Source organism: Neofelis nebulosa, chromosome 5 (assembly GCF_028018385.1).
Source record: "Neofelis nebulosa isolate mNeoNeb1 chromosome 5, mNeoNeb1.pri, whole genome shotgun sequence".
Classification (NCBI taxonomy): Eukaryota; Metazoa; Chordata; class Mammalia; order Carnivora; family Felidae; genus Neofelis; species Neofelis nebulosa.
In genome coordinates, this window is record NC_080786.1 from 36,848,089 (window position 1) to 36,867,640 (window position 19,552).

Below are 19,552 nucleotides of genomic sequence, written 5' to 3' on the forward strand. Positions count from 1 at the left end.
AAATATGATGGGCGGTGGGGGGAGAGGTTAGAAGAATGACCACATTCTGCCACTCGAGGTGAGCATAGAAAACAGCCCTGCCTTTTTTGTCACAGACATCACCATCCTAAACTTACCTGTAAATTTCAGGAGGATTAATCTGTGTAACATGTTTTTAAAACATCAGTAGATCCATTTTAAGTTAGAATTTACATTCTAAAATATCCCAGCACACTGGAGATGATGAATAAAATGAACATGATTAAATTTAATCAGAATAAATGGGTGTGTTTGAGCTTTGGTTAAAAAACTCAGCCTTGGAAGTTTGGAAGCTGAGAAAGAAGAAGAAAACAAGGGAAGAAAGGAGAACTTCATGCCAGAAAAAAAGAAGCATGTGTGTATCCTAAATAAAATCAATTATTTGCTCCCTATTTGCCCTTGCTGAGTGCTCAGGTACTCTCACTGAATCCTCCTAACACCCTGTGTGGTTTTAGGGAGGTCAGGTCCTTTCTGTGGTCCTGCTGTTAGTAAGCAGGTCCCAGCATCTGCCATTTGAGTGTGATATAATGAAGCATATGGAATCGGAAGTCCAGAAACCAGTTTTGGTCACACCATGAGATCTTAGACTTTTCCATGCCTCAATTTACTTGCATCCAAAATGAGAGGATTGGACCAAATCCAATGCTCTTTGTCTATTAAATCCTCTTCACAGTGGACTAGTAGAGGAATTTGAAATGTTCAGCCCAGGAAGGGGGGACATGCTAAATAAACCTTCAAAGGGCTCTCGTAGGGCCGAGGCCACCATTGAGGGCCCCTTCTTTGCTCCTGGTGAGGACTGCCCCTCCAAGGAGGAAATGCCTGCACTGGGCAGGGCGGTACCCACCCTTTATCTGAAGACTCCCTAGAAGCCATTTGTGGCAAATTGAGAACGAGTTAGAGTGCAAACTCCATTAAGAAGCTGGCTCTCTTTGTTACCTAAAACACTCAATATCTATTTCTTTTGGAGCAATGCATACTCATCTGCCCATTGAGAGAAAGACTGAGGGGACAGGATTACCAGCTACCCAGGACACTGACCATTTCTCTGTGTGGACTCAGCACCATCTTGTGGACACAGCTCTCTGGACTGGGGATGGGCTGTGGTCATCAAATGTAAAAGAACCTCAAAACACAACCCGGAAAAGTCTGCTGCCAAGGCAAAACTCTGTCTAAAGGATCATGTTTGTAACAGGGCTGTCTAATCTCGGAGCTAGGAACTGCCTTAGGAAATTTACTTTTATGACCATAACCCTGTTATTAAGCCCGTGAAACCTGGAAGAGCAGCGTGGGCAGGCTCAGTGACAGTAGCCAGACCTTCCCAGGAGTTGTGTTTACTAGGAAGCTCCTCAGTGCAGAGACCTCCTTGGGAGGGAGCCCCAGGCTCTTTCCTCCATGGTCTCCCTTCCCCATATCCTGCATCCGGCCCCACCCCTTCTGGTACAGAGCACCCTCTGCCCTGCCTCCTCTCTTCCTTGCTGGTATTGATTGCCACTCCGGGCATGACTTCTTTAATTGTGCTTAAAGGCCCCCTTCCCAGTGAGGTGAGGATGGAACAGAAGGGAGCTGTGAAGAGAACAGAGCACTCAGGTTGTAAAATGCTTTGCCTTCCCTCCGTCTGCTAACACTGGTGGGGCTGGCCATGTGGATGTTTTTGCCATTTCTGTGTGTGAAAAAACTGAGTAATGATCTAATCTGGGGCTAAGATGATAGTCTGAGGGCACTCTTGCTCAGCATCTTTACCCACAGTGGGAAGAGCAATGTGTGGACCCAAAGAAGCCACTGGCCTCTTCTCTGCGTATTCTTCACAGTAGGGTTGTGGCGGGTGTTATCTTCAATGGGCATATAGAACACCCCCCCCCCAAAAAAAAAACAATAGTCACTAATTTTCTATTTGTTAATACAGTTACTGATTTTATTTATCATAAACATCATGATGCATGTACTTTTTCTTTAAAAGTAGGCATTGGTTCTATCAGTTACATTACTGTACCTACATTAACATATTCTCGCAAGACTTTGATACAGGAACTGTTACTGTTATTACCCACATAGTCCCTTATTTTGCTAAATATTTGTTTTTGCATTTACCTTCCATGACTGTTTTGTAGCTAACTCCTTTTCTTCTGGGGTCAGCCTGGCTCCTGACTGCCCAGCCTGTCAGAACTAGTCTTTTTTGCTCAGGCTCACTGGAAGCCCTTGAAGCCTGAAACTCTCTAGGCCATTCATCTTTCCACTTCAGCTTCAGAGAAACCCCTGATTCCAACCTTTCAAGCAGCAAGCATTAAATTGGTTGTTATTATCAAAATGAGATGGGCTAAAGAAAAGAGTTGTAGGTATTGATTTCTGGAATTTTCATGGAAAATTAGAGTGAAAAGAGCAATAGAATGAAATGCACTTTATGTGTAAGTTGCCCTATTGTATCCATTTTGTAGATTAAAAAAAAACAGGTCTGGAGGTGTTAATTAACTTGTCCAAGTTCATACAGCTAGTAAGCGGCAGAACTGGAATTTAAACCCAGGAGTGTATATGCAGAGACCCTGCTTTAACCTCTAAGGATGAAGATGTAACTATACAGACAGAGAAAAGACAGCCCGATGGAACAGGAGAAGGAGAGTTTGCGACTACTGACTACATCTGACAGTTGTCAAAAATTTGCCTCCAGGGTTTCAGTGGAAGCTTGAACCAGATCCAAATAAGCACATAAACATGTTAAACCCCAGACTGAACCCAAATTAAGAAAAATTTTTCAATGAACAAACCACAGTCTAATGAATCCATTAAACTGAGACATAAACTAAAAAAATTCTAAAATCAGAAAACCAAAATGTTCTCTAAAATAAGTCCTACCAAACTGACAAGTTACTAGGTTCCTAGTTTAAAGTAAGAGGGAGGTCCCAGGACATGGCCTTGCAAAAGTCCCATGGTATGAGAGGAAAGGAGCAAACGTGGTCTGCTAGGAGTCTGTCTACAGGTAGAGGTGGAGCAGCAGAACAGAGGTGGAAGAATGTTGCTCTCCAGAGCAGCCTCATCACCGAGTAAGCTGACAGACAGCACCCTAACTTTGCCTTGTAGAGCGCAATTTGAGTGATCTGACTTAGGGGGCAAGGACAGATCATGGAAATTGGTGATTTAGGTGTTTGTCTTAAACATTAAACATTCTGGTCTCCTTCCTATTAAGCTTTTTACCAGAATTGCTAATAAATAGCTAACTTGAATGATTTTTTTAATTTAAATTTTTAATACCTTTTTTCCACGTGCTGAGAAGAATGCTAACAAACGATGCAACTAAAGAAAGAAAAGAATTTAAGATGGTACTTGTAACTAAATGCCCACCTCTGAACTAAGGCTCAGATGTAACTGCTGTCTGCATTAGGGAAGAATGATTAGTTGATGAGCCCCTCTGGGGTATTAAGTACTGTGAGGGGTGATGGGGAGCTCTGGGCACACAGTGAAATAGAACATATGTCCCTGCCATTGAGGAATTTCACATTCCTTATATTTGGGGCCTGGGGCCAAGGCTTGCAATATTTGTTCCTACTGACATTTGCAACTAATTATTAATTGGTAATAGTAATATTAATAATAGCTCATGGTTAGCAAGCTTGATTTTGTTCCAGACACTACACAAAGCACTTTCTAGGTATTATCATTTAATCCTCATGTTAACCCTGATAGATTCTATTTTTAAAAAAATTTTTTAACGTTTATTTTTGAAGGAGAGACAGAGCATGAGCCGAGGAGGGCCACAGAGAGAGGGAGACACAGAGTCCAAAGCAGGCTCCAGGCCCTGAGCTGTCAGCACAGAGCCTGACGCAGGGCTTGAACCCACGAACTGTGAGATCATGACCTGAGCCGAAGTCGGACACTTAACCGACTGGGCCACCCAGGCACCCTGATAGATTCTATTTTTAGCTCCATTTTGCAGATGAAGAGGCTGAGGTGCAAAGAGCTTAAGAAGCGTGCCCAAGGTCACAGCCAGAATGTGACGGAGCCAGGTCCACCTGACACCAAAGTTTAAGCTCTCTGCCACTATCCCAGATTGAACGTGATCTCCCTCATCCTGAATTATCCTTAGGGAGAGCCTTGTTTCATGAACGGATTGATACAGGGCTTTGGGGTCTCTCAGTTCTCCTGGTTCAGGAGCTCTGATCTCCTCACTCACCCTTTCAATACCTACTTCTTATGGTAGCCCTGTGTTGCACTCAGTTACTGGTGAGTGGTAAGCATTTGATAAATATTACCTTGAAATAGAAGTGGATCAAAAAAATAACAATTGTGGGGCACCTGACTGGGTCAGTTGGTAGAGCATGCAACTCTTGATCTCGGGGTTGTAAGTTCGAGACCCACATTGGATGTAGAGGTTACTTAAAAATAAAATCTTTTTTTAAGTAGGCCTCATGCCCGGTGTGGAGCCCAACACAGGGCTTGAATTCATGATCCTGAGATCAAGACCTGAGCTGAGATCGAGAGTTGGACGCTTAACTGACTGAGTCACCCAGGTGCCCCATAAAAATAAAATATTTTAAAAAATAATAATATTTATGAGTGCCATATATTACTTTGAAGTTTACTTTTTTTTTTTTTTTTTTTTTTAGGAACACAAATTAAAAATAGAATGTTATGGAAAATTCTGAATTTCCCCACAATGTTCACCCCAGAGCCACCTGGTGGTCCATATGGTATCTTTTTGCATTTTAAAGAAACAGCCCCGTCCGTATGGCAGGAGGATGCAGCCCTCCCCAGTGTACCTGCCTGGCCAAGCAGAGCGTGAGCTGGCTCTCAGCCTCCCCTTCTTGACAGCATATCACAGGGCATAGCCTGTCCCCCTGCATTTGGCAGCCCTGCTCAAGTCCAGTTGAAAGTTTGCCAGGCACTCACACACGGGTAGGTAGGCTGCGGTCGTGAGCCTAGGAGCCTTTGGTACCAAGAACTTATTCTTTATTTCTTGGTGTTTCTGAGCCTGAAATGGAGAGTCTAGTCTTTGAGTTCTACTGCTGAGTCTGAATCCCAGCTGTGCCGCTCACTAGTGAGATGACCCCAGTCAAGTGACACAGCCTCTCAGAATCCTCAGTTTTCTCATTTGCAAAATCAGGTTGCTGTGAACTTAATCGGGATGGTGTGTACACAGTGGGTAGAATGGTACTGGGCACGTGGATGTGCCCGTCAGGTGCTGAGGGCACAGCATATGGCTGGCATAGGAGGTGAACTTCCTCCTGTCAGATGAGCAGGTCTTGTTGGGGACGTTGATGCACTTGTAGTGGGATGTCAGTGTGACACTACACCAGCCCTGAGGAAGGCTGACCAGAGGGGCTCTCGAAAGAGCAGGGGACAGCAGCATAGTTAGAAGTCATGGGCCAGTGCGTGTGCACAACGTAGCTCAGTAACTTTTTTATTCTACACCCACATGTTAACCACTTTGAAGTTTTAGTATTTTTTTTTAAGTTATTTTAAAAGTTTGTTTCCAGCTTAGCCTAAGCACTCAAGAGACAAAAGCCAAATCCCTGGAGTTTAAACTATTTAAGAACAAAATTCATCTGAGTAAATTTTAAAGATTTTATTGACTTTATTCCATAATTTGTGAATTGAGCAGCATCCAATCTAGCAGATAAAAAAAAAAGGAGCGCCAAAGCGCTATGCAAGGCAAGAGATTTTATAGGCAGATGGGAGCAGAATACGGAAGTTACACTAGGCAAAGAGGCAGATTGGTTATTGCAAGGTTACTCTCCATATAGCGGACGGCAGGGCCTTATTAGCAGGGTACTTAATGCTGATAAAAGTTGATTCGTGATTGACTGGTTTAAGATTCCATTTCTGGAAGAGGTAAAACTAAGTTTCAGTTTGGTGACATGGGGCTTAGCTTAGCATAAGGAATTCCATTTTGGGCCTGTTGTCTATAACAGAACAAAGCATATCAGGGCATAAAGCGTTGCTCTTCTCCCTTTTTTTGAGCCAAAGCAGTAATAGTAAGCCATTTCTCAGTGTTTTGAAGCTGCGTTTCAGCGTTTTAACTTGTTTGGGCAGTGACAACTTTGTGGGCAATAGATAGATGGCCCTGGCTTGTCTTATCCGGCTCAGGTTTAGGCTAGCAATGTTGATCTGGGGTGTGTGTGTGTGTGTGTTTCCTTATACCATGTCAAAACAGCCTTCTTGGCTTTTTTTATGTTCAACAAACATACTCCCCCCTTTTAGCATAGGTGACAAATAGCAGGGCGGTTTCTGTTGACCTAATGCTGGATCCAGAAAGCTTGGTAACAGTGCCCGGTATAGTGGGCTTTAGAAAGCTTAATGTTTGGGTACTTTTTGTTTTTGCATTCATTCAGTAAAGGTTTGTTAGCACCTGTTCTGTGCCAAGTACAGTGCCAGGAGCTAACGATACTGGTAGACAGTCTTAGCTCTCATAGAATTTATACTTTTGTGGTAAAGGCACACATTTGTCATTGTTGAATTACAGTCATAACGAATGCTATGAAAGAAAAGTATGTTGAGAATAGATAACAGATGAACCTAATTGAGGGGGAAAGGATTGTTGGATAGAGATAAAAGAGGACTACTGCCTGGGCTGGAAGGGCATTCTAGGATGCAGAAGCAAGACCCTGAAGTGACAAGTTCCTAGGCATATTGAATGAACAGAAAGAAGGCTGATGCATGTTAGAGTGGCAGGAAATGCGGTTAAGTCGCAGAGGACTTTATAAGCCTTGGTAAAGATATTGGAATTTGGGGGAACCTGGGGGGCTCAGTGGGTTAAGCATCTGACTTTGGCCCAGGTCATGATCTCATGGTTTGTGGGTTCCAGCCCCACATCGGGCTCTGTGCTGACAGCTTGGAGCCTGGAGCCTGCTTCAGATTCTGTCTCCCTGTCTCTCTGCCCCTCCCCCACTCATACTCTGTCTCTAAAAAATAAATAAACATTAAAAATTAAAAAAAAAAAGATACTGGAATTTGGATTTAGGGTTTTAATGAGCCTCACTGACCACCTCTCAGTTCTGTGTTTGTGGGGGGACTCTCCCGTCTGTCATGGGGAAAGCTCACACCCAAAGTGACCCTCCTCTGGAGATTCTCTTTTGCTAGTGCTCCCCTGATGCTTCATACTCATTGCTCTCATGCTGTACCCTGACTGATAGGTCTCTAGCATGAGCTTCATGATCCCTGAGACTGCATCATGCCCAGTCCTCTAATGAGTGGGTAAATCTAAATACTCATTGGGGAGGGGAAGCAAATGAAAATTCATTTTCCTGATACATACATACACTTCAGAGTAACAAATCCTGGCTGTGCAAATCCTTGGTCTTTGTCTTCTGAGTCCTTGGACTGAATTGGACTGAATAGACTTTTAGAAAGCAACTTCTTTTAATACTGAGATTTTAAGTTGGCCACACGTGGGTATAAAGCCTTGGTGTTGAGTGTTTAGCAAATTCTGGGCTGTGGAGCAGGCACCATGACTGACTGTGTTACGTGTTCAGGTGGCACCTAGAGAATGCCTACTGCAGCACCACTGTTTGCCCGACCAGCATGCAGAGTCCCAGGCCGGGGCCCATTACATGTAGCAATGCTCAGGTTGCCCTGGTGACTGCTGCCCATGGCAAGGGGTCTGCTTGCCTTAACTCCAATCCTCAGCTGCCCTTCTTGGCTACCACTCTTGACAGATTCTGCTTCATGACAGGCAGCATTTCTTTGTTACTTTTTTTTTTTTAAAGCTTATTTATTTTGAGAGAAAGAGTGCACAGGAGAGGCAGAGAGAGAAGGAGAGAGAGAATCTCAAGCAGGCTCCACACTGTCCATGCAGAGCCCAATGTGGGGCTCAAACTCACAAAAAGTGAGATCAAGACCTGAGCCCAAACCAGGAGTCAGATGCTTAACCGACTGAGCCACCCAGGTGCCCCTCTTAGTTACTTCCTGGTGTGTGATCTAGGCTGGCTGCCCCCAGTGGTTCTAGCTCTTGAATCTTGGCCTGGGTCTCTTCCTGCTATGGGCTTCCACAGTAGTGATCCCATACAGTACGCCTGCTGTTTGGACTTGGTGCAGGGCAGTTTTATGCTGCTCTGTCTTCACTCCTGCTGTGTGTGCACACGCATGTGAGGTGGCAGTAGAGCGCGGGGGACTGAGCACCGTGCTGCCATCAGAAGTGACAGCTCTTCTGTAAGCACGGTACTGATCTGGGCTCAGTTTCCACTTGATACCGTGGGCACGATAATATCAGCTTCCATGTACTGAGCACAAACTCTGTTTGTTAATTCACTTAACCCTGTGAGTATATAGTAATATCTCCACTTTACTTTCCCACTGCCCGGCATGCTGAAGGGGATTAAAAGAATTAATATTTGGGGTGCCTGGGTGGCTCAATCAGTTAAGTGTCTGACTTCAGCTCAGGTCATGATCTTTTGGCTTGTGGGTTCGGGCCCTGCATCGGGCTCTGTACTGACAGCTCAGAGCCTGGAGCTGCTTCGGATTCTGTGTCTCCCTCTCTCTCTCTGCCCCTCCCACCCTCCTCAAAAATAAATAAAATGTGGAAAAAAAAAAAAAAGAATTAATATGTGAAGTGCTTCGCAACCTGAAATACATCAGATAAAAGCAATTTTATTCTAAATTGATTAGGGAAATTCAAACAGATGGGCATTGTATTTGGCAGTATTTATGGTGCCTACCCATATCTAATGCTGATTTAGAAACGTACCTATTTACAGTGCGGATTGTTTATTCAGTAAGTGAGTATTTACTGAGGGCCTACTATGTGTCAGGCACTTTTCTAGGTGCTTACGATACATCAGTGTAGAATATCGAAGTTTACTGCCCTTGTGGCACTTCAATTCTAGCAGGCAGATGGACAGTAAGAAGTAAAGGGGTAAATTGCGTAGTATATTGGAATGTCATGGGTACTGTGGAAAAAATAAAAGCAGAGCAGGGTACAGGGCATCGGGAATGCAGGGGAGGGGGGGCAGGTTGCTCTCTCAATCAAGGGGAGCCTCGTTCATGTTTTTTATGCCTAGCCATTTCATGTAGTCATTCAGCAGATGTTTCCTAAGCACCTACCATGTGCCGCATTCTGTAGACATAGCAGTGAACAGGACTCACAAGGTCCTTTCTGTCCCGGAGCTTACCTTCTGATGGGCAGAGCAGACAATGCACAAGCAGGCAAACGCATGTGATAATTGCAGGATGAGGTAGGCGGTATGAAGGAAAACCGGGCATTATGAGGGCAAGTGAAAGCAGAATCAGACAGAGTCTTGGGATGATCCCCCCGGATGACACTTGAGCTGGGCCTGAAGCACGAGAGTGAGCCAGCCCTGGGCAGTACTGGGATCAGTGTGTTTAAAAGCCCTCAAGGCTGGAAGACACCTGGCAGGTGGAGTAAGCAAAAGGAGGCCTATGTAGTGAGCACAGAGAGTGGGGTGGAGGGGAGCAGGCAGGTCTGGAGAGAGCAGCCGGGACCTGTGGACGATACCGGGCCTTGCAGGCCACAGTGAAGCTTCTGGATTTTGTGCTGATGTCTGGAGAACACCGCCAAAGGTTTTAAGCAGGGGTGGACTTGATCTCATTTGTGTTTATAAAAGACCATCCCGTGTACTGTGTGAAGCATGGACTGCATAAGCAGTCCTCTCCAAACCACCAGCTGAGCAGGACATGGTCAGTTCTCAAGCTGATTCCAGCCCACACTCAGAGAACCAACCCCACCGTGTGCCGAGTGCTGCTCTTCATGCTGTGTGTGTGTGTTGTGTGCTCGCTCCTTCCTGCCCAGTTTCTGGCTCCTCCAGAAAGAACCAGTGTAAGCTGGGATTCCTTGTCATTCAGTAGTCCTGAGAAACCTGGGGGACAGAGGGAGCAGGGGGTGGAGAGGGAGGGTGCCAGGGGAGCTGGGTTTAGATGGTTTAACACCAAAGCAGCAGTTAGTGTTCAGTCCATCTTAGTTCTTGTGACCAGCTGGAGGGTCATTGTTGTTCAGTAGCCAAAAATTTCTGACAGTTCTTCCTTGTGTCCTTCCCAAGAGGAAGCAGTCACCTGAGAGGAATAGGACCATTAAATCAGTTGGCCCTTCAGGCTTCCAAAATATTGGTATTTGGTTTTTTGAGACCAACTCTTTATGATAAGCTCACCTGGAAATGAGAAGTCCCAGAGGACAGGAACCCTGTTCTGGTCTTTTTGGTAACTTGGTTCCTGCAGCATTCATATTTAAAATGCCTCCTGCATTAGGGACGCTGAGTGTCAGTGGAATTTGGTTGAGGTCAGGAACAAACACAGCACCGGAGGGCTTAGAGGTACACTCTCTAAGCAAGCAGATATCCGGGCATGCATGATCCTGAGGTGAACCCAAGGTACATGGACTACCCTGAAATACTGTTGTGTTTCAAAAAGGAAAAAGAAGCCAAGGACCTTTTCCCCCTTTCATCTTTCCAAACAAGCAACTTGAAATATTTAACTGAGCACATTGCATCATTCATGAATCTGATAATGCTCGTTCTTACAATCCATATGCACGCAACTACAAGTCTAGAGACCACATGTTTACCTTTTCAAAAGAATATATTCAGGTAAGGTTGTTCAAGCCAGCCTTTCTCTGTTGAATACACCCTGGAAGCTTCCTGATGTTAGCCTTCCGAACGGCCTGAATTTCAGTTGAAAAAGCAAACTTTCCTCACCTCACCATGCTTTCTTGAATCTGATAGTTTAAGTGCGTTAAAGTCTGATAAATGCAGCTCTTCTCTACCCCTTTTGGACTGCGTTTAGAAGAGAAATCAAGAGGATTTACCTTTTCCTAGACATAGCCGAACTCTATAAAGGGCTTCTGTTTTGTAATCTGTTTTTGAGATCCGATGCGTGTGTTTCTAACACCTTGTCATGTGAGGGTGTGACGTAGTCACCCAACAGGACTGTGAGAAAACGTACTGCAGGGATGTGTGTGGGGTGGTGGACCGGACTCACTGAAGCTGTGTCCTTTGTCGGAACACTCTCTGCAGGGACTAGCAGACCCGTGTGGTAGTTTTCACTTCGACATGGGCCCCTCACTGCCCCAAAATGGACTGTGCATTTGACTTTTGCAGAATTCCAGGTCAGTATCCTAATACAGTGTGTTCTTTTTTTAGTTGGGTTTTATTTCTAAGTTTCTTTTTATAGAAGGAGCTGTGCAGTAGAGAGAAGCAAAAGTTGCTCTGTTGATTCAGTTTTGTTGTTCTGTACGTTAGGAATTGGGTGGTGGCCAGCGGCTGCAGGAGGGCCTTGGGCCTTCTCCTCTGATCAGAAGATTTAGAAAAATGGGCCTCAGTCTGGCCCTGGAGAGTAGCCTTACTCGACGTTGCATTGCTTCACTCTTTGTCATGTCTTAAAGATTTACTAATAAAAGTACACCAAATTTTATTAACAAGCCCTGTAAAGTGCTAATAATAGATGTGTTATTGATTAATGAAGAGGTTTTCCAAGATTTTTTTGTACCATGAGAGTTAAAATTTATATGGAAACTCTCATTTTATGTTTTTTGATTTCTGCATATTTCAGTAAAGTTGCCTTGACTAATTGAGGAGGGAAGATTTAATTAAGCTGGAGGGGCGCCTGGGTAGCTCAGTCATTTAAGCATCTGATTTCAGCTCAGGTCATGCTCTCACAGTTCGTGGGTTTGAGCCCCATGTCTGGCTCCGTGCTGACATCTCACAGCCTGGAGCCTGCTTCAGATTCTGTTTCCCTCTCTCTCTGCTTCTCCCCCACTTGTGCTCACTTGTGCTCGCACTCTGTCTCTCTCTCAAAATAAAAAAGACATTTAAAAATATAATAAACTGGAAATAGAGAGTATTAGTTGGTCAGATCATTGCTAAGCCTTGTTTCCCTTTTTAAAAAAAATTGTTAATGTGTATTTTTGAGAGAGAAAGTGTGAGCAAGGGAGGGACAGAGAGAGAGAGAGGGGACAGAGGATCCAAAGCGGGCTCTGTGCTGACAGCAGACAGCCCAATATGGGGCATGACCTGAGCCAAAGTCAGACACTCAGCCAACTGAGCCACCCAGGTACTCTTCCCCTTTTTTAAAGTTCAGTTGTAGAATGAGTGAACCAGTGCCTAAAAGCGGTCTCCAGAATCTAATGGGGTGGGGGCTAATTCAATAGATGAATGGTTAGAATTGTTATGGGCACACAAAATTCTGTGAGCAGGCTAACCTTTGAGATTTGGAAGGCAAGAATGCAAGCAGTGCTAGATTGTGCAAACATAAGACGGGCCACAGCCCTGCAAATCAAGGAACAGTTGTCACCTGAGCACCTATAGTGCGGAAGGCCTGTTTGGCCCCCTGGTTTTTCAGCCATGCTCAGACTCCAGAGGTTTTAGTAATGACTTCAAGCTTGGGAAATTCATGACAGCTATAGAATGTGTGTCTCTGTGACTGTGGGTATGTCAGTCTGTGTTTCTGTATCCCTCGGTCTCCTTCTCCTGGGGATTTCTGCTTGTATTTTACCACATTCTCATTCACTTTGTCTCTCGTTCTTTTAAGCCTATATCTGATTTCTCTTATTGAGTAAAATAATTTTTAGAGAACAATCATTTTGAACATCTTCTTATAGGTTAGAGTAGCATTTCTCAAATGTTTTGGTCCCAAGACCTCCTTACACTCTTAGAAATCATGGAAGACCCAAAGAGCTTTTATTTATCTGAGTTAAATATCTATCAATATTTGCCATATTCAATATTTAAAAGGAGATTAAAAACAACAACAACAACAACAACAACAATTAACTCGGGACACCTGGGTGGCTCAGTTAAGCATCCAGATCTTGATTTCAGTTCAGGTCATGATCTCACAGTCATGGGACTGAGGCCAGCATCAGGGCTCAGAATTGTCACTCACCCCTCTCTCTGTCCCTCCCCTGCTCATGCTGTCTCTCTCTCTCTCAAAATAAACAAACATTTAAAAAATAATAATCACAATTCATGAAAAATAGCTGTGATAAAGTCATGATTAAATAACATTTTTAATAACATTTTAAAAAATAAATTTTTCTAAGGCAAAAAAATGTAATGAGAGTGGAATTATCTTACATTTTTGCGAACATATAATGTTTAGCTTGATAGAAAGGAAGTCAGATTTTCATATCTGCTTCTGAATTCAATGGCAAGTATGTTGTAGTTGAAGTATGTGAAGAAAATCTAGCCTCATACAAATAGGTCGTTGGAAGTGGGAGATGTTTCCTAATAGCTTTTCATTTAATTGTGGATATTCCTTGATAATACACCAAAACTTGACAGGTAGTTGGTTTTTTTAAAGGTTAGCTGTGACATGGAACTTGAACCAAAGCAATGAACTTTCCATATGTTGTCACAGTTAAATCTACTGATCTTACACCTTTTTGCCTGTATGTGCGTGGTTTTTTGTTACAATATTTGGGAAATGTTAGTTCACTGAGCTATACCTGTCTTCCAAACTCATTGCACGATATACAAAAGTCACATTCATTAACATCACCACCAACCTCTGTAGAAAAATCATTATGTATTGAGAAATGTAGAGCTCATGGCGGTGAATGCCAAAGTTTGTGTTAAATACCAAATTTTCCAGAATTGCGATTTTCATCTGAAAGTCAAATTTTATTACTGGGAACAAAATGGCTACTTCCTTGAAGTGACAGTCCCGCTTAGTTCATTTTCAAGAAAATGTTTGCCCAGATATCCACATCTGAATAACCATAGTTTGTCTGTCAGTCGTTTTTTAATGTAAAAATGGTGTTCCATGAAAAAAAAGTTGGCTAGTTCAGCTCACAACTCTAAGAACCACCCAAGTGCTCAAGGCAGACATTGGTTTTTCAGTGCAGTGGAAGTGTTTTGTGTGTACCTCCCATTTTATCACACAAAATAGTAAAAAAATGTATATTCAGTAGCCAAGATTTAATAAAATTAGTAACTTTTACTTTCTTATCTGGGTGTTACTGGCTTGATGCTTGCTACAGTGTTGGCTCTTTTGCCCATCATTGCTTTTGTACCATTAATGCACATATTAGCATGGCTGGGGGGGAGGGGGAGGCAGATGACATCTTTATGTTATTATGAAAATAGTTTTGACCTCATGAACCTGCTGAAAGGGTCTTGGGAGACTCCAGGTCTATGAAACACTTGGAGCCAACTGCCACATTAGGAGGAAACTAGGAAGAAAATGGACAGGAATTAATTTTTATTTTCCTAGTTACTTTTGCTGTCTACAGAGTAGAATTTGGGTTCATCTGGTTCTAATTTTGAAAGCTTTAAATCAGGAACTTTTCTAAATACAGGGTGTAATTTAAGCTGTTTGCTGCTCAGGGTCTGAAGAGCCAGCTCCTCTTGCTTATTGTCACCATCGTCGACAACGTACTGTACCCTACAGGTGTCGCGAGAACAAAGATGAGTTAGATTGGCCTTGCACTCAAGGAGCAAATAGGGAAGGATAGAAACATGAACAAATGCATAACACTTCATGTTTCATAAAGGTGGGAGCCAGAATCTAGGCATTCCAGAGGACGAAGGGTGCCCAGGTGGGCTGTCACCTGAGATGGGTAAGTTTAAGGAATTGCCAGGCAGAGGAGCTAGAGGCTAGGGTAGAAGAAACTCAAGAGGAAATAATTTTTCTCCTAGAGCTTTTATACAGATGTAGTGTACAGATCTTCCAAAGTTAGAAAAAAGGTATCCATCTAGGGAGGATGCATGCTGTGGGTGCCGTAGGTGCATCGATGTGGAGGAGGGGAGGCTAGGACAGAGAACAGGCCTTCTGCTTTGTACTTTAATACACTTCTGCACTGTTTGAATATTTTACCATGAGCATAGATTTATTTTATTGTTTTAAATATAGTTCATTCTAAAAGCTGGTGAAGTGGGCGCCTGGGTGGCTCAGTCGGTTGAGTGGCCGACTTTGGCTCAGGTCATGATCTCGCTGTCCGTGAGTTCGAGCCCCGCGTCGGGCTCCGTGCTGACAGCTCAGAGTCTGGAGCCTGTTTCAAATTCTGTGTCTCCCTCTCTCTCTGACCCTACCCCGTTCATGCTCTGTCTCTCTCTGTCTCAAAAATAAATAAATGTTAAAAAAAAACCAATTAAAAATAAATAAATAAATAAATAAATAAATAAAATAAAAAGCTGGTGAAGAAGTGGTAATTTAATCTTCAAAAGCATCTTATTTAAGTGTCCATCTTTGCATTATATGTATGTGTATGTGTTAGATAAGGTTGAAGTATGGCAGGAGACGAAAGGATCAGAAGATTCTAAATATGTGAATGAACTAGAATTTCCCAATGGCATTTATATAAAGTATAATTATAAAGTATGTTTATCATACTTTCTGTAAACATATACATATGTACTTGTACTATAATACAGAATTTTATGTTTACGTAGAGGTTTATGTTTTATTTTTATATATAGACGTACACATACATATATATACACATGTATATATATGAATATATGTATAAATAAAGGATGAATATTCATCCTTATTTCCTCAAGTGCAGTCCCAATGTATACCTGTTTCTCTAGCATAGTTATTAGCTGCACCCCTTTTGTCTTTCAAATGTCCACGTATATGTGTATGTACACATATAGATACATGTGTATATCACATACTTATGTTGTATATATACATATAGATATCTACATGTGTGTTTTTATAGATAAATATGACTGTGTAAGTATTTTATATAGCATATGCTCATATATTTATAAAGTCACTTAATTATCTAATTACAAATTAGTTTATGTGGGGCCTGGGCAGCTCAGTCAGTTGAATGTCGACTCTTGATTTCAGCTCAGGTCATGATCCCAGGGTTGTGGGATCAAGCCCCACATCGGACTCTGGGCTAAGCACAGAGCCTACTCAAGATTCTCACTCTCTTTCCCTCTGCCCCTCTCCCCCACTCTTGGGCACTGTCTCTCTAAAATAAAAAATTAGGGGCACCTGGGTGGCTCAGTCAGTTAAGCATCCAACTTTGGCTCAGGTCATGATCTTGTGGTTCATGAGTTTGAGCCCTGCATCTGGCTCTGTGCTGACAGCTCAGAGCCTGGAGCCTGCTTTGGATTCTGTGTCTCCCTCACTGTCCCTACCCCGGTTGTGCGCTCTCTCTCTCTCTCTCTCTCTCTCAAAAATAAATATTTAAAAAATATGTAAAATTTAATTTAATTTTTAATTTAAAAAAAAAGAAATGTAGGTAGGCCCACCAAAATTTTTGCATCTATAACATTTGTTGTTAGCCTTTTTCATGCTTGTCTATCCCATCTCAGTAATACTACTGAGAGAAGTGAATGTATTGCATGAAGCTTGCTGTTTAGAAAACATTTTAAAAAGTTACATGTAAATTAAATCTCATCTTCTTTCCATCCTACATTTCTTTTTCTGAGGTCTTTTGTGGGCTTTCCATTGGCAGGAATTCCTAAGGCTTCAGTGTTAAGTTACTCTCTATAAAGAAATATAGTAGAGGAGGGCAGTTAACTTTTTTAGGTCAAAGAATACTGTTTTTGCCGAGGATGACTACCCCCTCCACCCCAAACACACAAAAACTCATTTATAAGTCTGAATTTTAATTTTGGGGGGATCTTTAAAGTAAGTATGTATGATAAGATCTGTGGGTCTAATGTTATTTCCCTTTATGTTCTTATCAGTCACAACAAAGAAAACCAGCTAACGGGGCCAGGCTGGTCAGGTTACAGAGAGAAGTCACTTGGCGGTAAGAGCATGGGCAGGCAGTGTGTGAGTGCAGGTGGCTGTGATGAGGGGACACAGCTATGAGGCACCCAGTCCTTCTTGCCAGGCGGACAACAACCATTTTGCCCACTCTTCCTGTTGTTCAAAAAAGGTATATTGGTTTTTATGTTAAATCTTACTCTTTTCAACGTCAGCCCGGTTTTTCAAAAACGTGGTTCCAAAAACCAGATTGGTCCGAAAAACCTGTGGGGGCCAGATTTGCCTGTGGCCTACTGTGGGTCTGTGGGCCTACAGACTTTGAACTGATTTCTTTATTGCCCTTTGAACACGTAGGATATGGCTTTTAGCTTTGGCACCATCTGAGATGACCCTGTGACTGTGGTGGGAAGTGGTTCAGGTGGGAGGTAAAATCAAAAAGGAGGTTCTAGAGGGTTCTAAAGTCTTAAAGACTTTAAGGTCCACCTTCAACAACTTTCACTGCTTTTTCAATTTGCATTTGCAGATTTAGATTCTTTGAACTGTTACACTGACTCTTGGATTATAAGCTTTTTGAGGGCATGAAACTCTGTGCCTCTTTCTGAGTGAGGTTCCCTTCCCTTTGTTTAGATCTGCAGAACTAAATTCTACCCTCAAGATCCACTACATGGCACTTTCTCCTCCAGGGCTTTGCTGAGTGTCTCCCTGTGCCTTCCCTCACCCCCATTCCCAAGCTCCTCCCCAGAATGCCACTGCCTTCTTCCAACCTGCCTGCTTGTGTGATTCCACACATTTGTGTGTCTTTGTTATGCAGCGTTTCATAAACACATCTTATACCCCTTGCTACACCACAAAGCTTTGAAGGCAGAATTTGTATATATTTTATGGCACAGGGTTTTAGTGTCAGCCCACTGGGCCTGGTTCTAGCTGGTTGATAAAAACTACTTGAAGAGTCTCTGAGACAAGGTGGGAAAGAGACTCATCAAGTTTATGTGTTGTGTCTTTTGAATTTGGTATCATATTAATGTTTTCCTTATTCACTAAATTAGTGCAAATACAAAACATACAGAGGTGCCTGGGTGGTTCAGTCAGTTGGGTGCTCAACTTCGGCTCCGGCCCTGATCCCACAGTTCGTGGGTTCAAGCCCTGCCTCGGGCTCTGTGCTGACAACTCAGAGCCTGGAGCCTGCTTCGGATTCTGTGTCTCCCTCTCTCTGTACTCCTCCCTCCCTCTCTCTCTCTGTCTCTCTCAAAAATAAATAAACATGAAAAATATTTTTAAAAAATAGATTGGATTCCAGGGTCTTTCCCCAGCTGTTCTAAACCAGAATTTCTGTGGGAGCAGGGGAGGGGGAAATCTATCAATTTATACTATTTAAAGCTTCCCAGGTGACTGTGATGCATAGCCAGGTTTGGGAACTACTGTCCCAAAGCATATAGTAGGTATTCAGGAAACATCTGTTCAAATGTGGAATGAACTCTTGTCTTCCTCTAACATTTAGTGTGATACCATGTACTTAACAGTTGTTCCATAAATGTTGGTGGAGGGAATGAAAATCTATTCTAAGTCCAGATACCACCCCCCACTCCCTTCCTTAGCTGGCGGTAGGGCTGTCTGCTTGCCCCCGCCTCTCACTCTGTCTGGATGGATGGGCTGCTTCTCAGCTGGACCATGGATGGCCTACCCACCTGGTCTCCTGCAGCCAGCTTGCCCCTCCCCTCTGATTGTTTCAGCACACGGCAGCCTGAGTGAGTGGGGTTTGTTTTTTTTCCAGGTCAAACCTGGAATAGATTATGACTTTCAGTGGTTCCCTCTTAACCTAGAATATAAAATTTACCATGAGGAGTACTTTAGAGCCTTTATGACCCTTCCTTTCGTAGCCCATGTCATTCAACAGAAAGGTGTTGAGGCCTGCCACATGTCTGGCACTGCTGGGGATCCTGGGGACAGACCGTGTGCACACGCTCTCCTGCCATCACACAGACCCACTCATCAGTCTCTGAGCACATATACCCTTTTATCATTTTTTGTTTGTTTTGCCTGTGGTGTTCCTTCTGCTTAGAATGCCTTTCCCACACTCCTGTTTTGTTTTTTTTTTTTTGCTTGTTTGTTTGTTTGTTATTTTATTTTTTCAATATATGAAGTTTATTGTCAAATTGGTTTCCATACAACACCCAGTGCTCATCCCAAAAGGTGCCCTCCTCAATACCCATCACCCACCTTCCCCTCCCTCCCACACCCCATCAACCCTCAGTTTGTTCTCAGTTTTTAAGAGTCTCTTATGCTTTGGCTGTCTCCCACTCTAACCTCTTTTTTTTTTTTCCTTCCCCTCCCCCATGGTCTTCTGTTAAGTTTCTCAGGATCCACATAAGAGTGAAACCATATGGTATCTGTCTTTCTCTGGATGGCTTATTTCACTTAGCATCACACTCTCCAGTTCCATCCATGTTGCTACAAAGGCCATATTTCATTCTTTCTCATTGTCACGTAGTACTCCATTGTGTATATAAACCACAATTTCTTTATCCATTCATCAGTTGATGGACATTTAGGCTCTTTCCATAATTTGGCTATTGTTGAGAGTGCTGCTATAAACATTGGGGTACAAGTGCCCCTGTGCATCAGTACTCCCGTATCCCTTGGGTAAATTCCTAGCAGTGCTATTGCTGGGTCATAGGGTAGGTCTATTTTTAATTTTTTGAGGAACCTCTACACTGTTTTCCAGAGCGGCCGCACCAGTTTGCATTCCCACCAACAGTGCAAGAGGGTTCCCGTTTCTCCACATCCTCGCCAGCATCTATAGTCTCCTGATTTGTTCATTTTGGCCACTCTGACTGGCGTGAGGTGATATCTGAGTGTGGTTTTGATTTGTATTTCCCTGATCCCACACTCCTGTTTTATTGATTGATTGATGCCAAGCTTTCCAGGGCCC

General features: G+C 43.1%; 1 protein-coding gene across 13 annotated transcripts in view; it reads left to right on the forward strand.

Moving 5' to 3' along the window:
• ZBTB38 (zinc finger and BTB domain containing 38) overlaps positions 1–19,552 on the forward strand; it is a 172,567-nt gene that overhangs the window by 110,271 nt on the left and 42,744 nt on the right. Inside the window, exon 1 of one of the 13 annotated variants that reach the window (XM_058730064.1) lies at positions 10,968–11,059. The exons of the other annotated variants lie outside the window; for them this stretch is intronic. The gene's annotated coding sequence lies outside the window, so the exon portion shown is untranslated. Of the gene's footprint in view, positions 1–10,967; positions 11,060–19,552 lie in introns of those variants that run through there. 13 annotated transcript variants of the gene reach the window in all.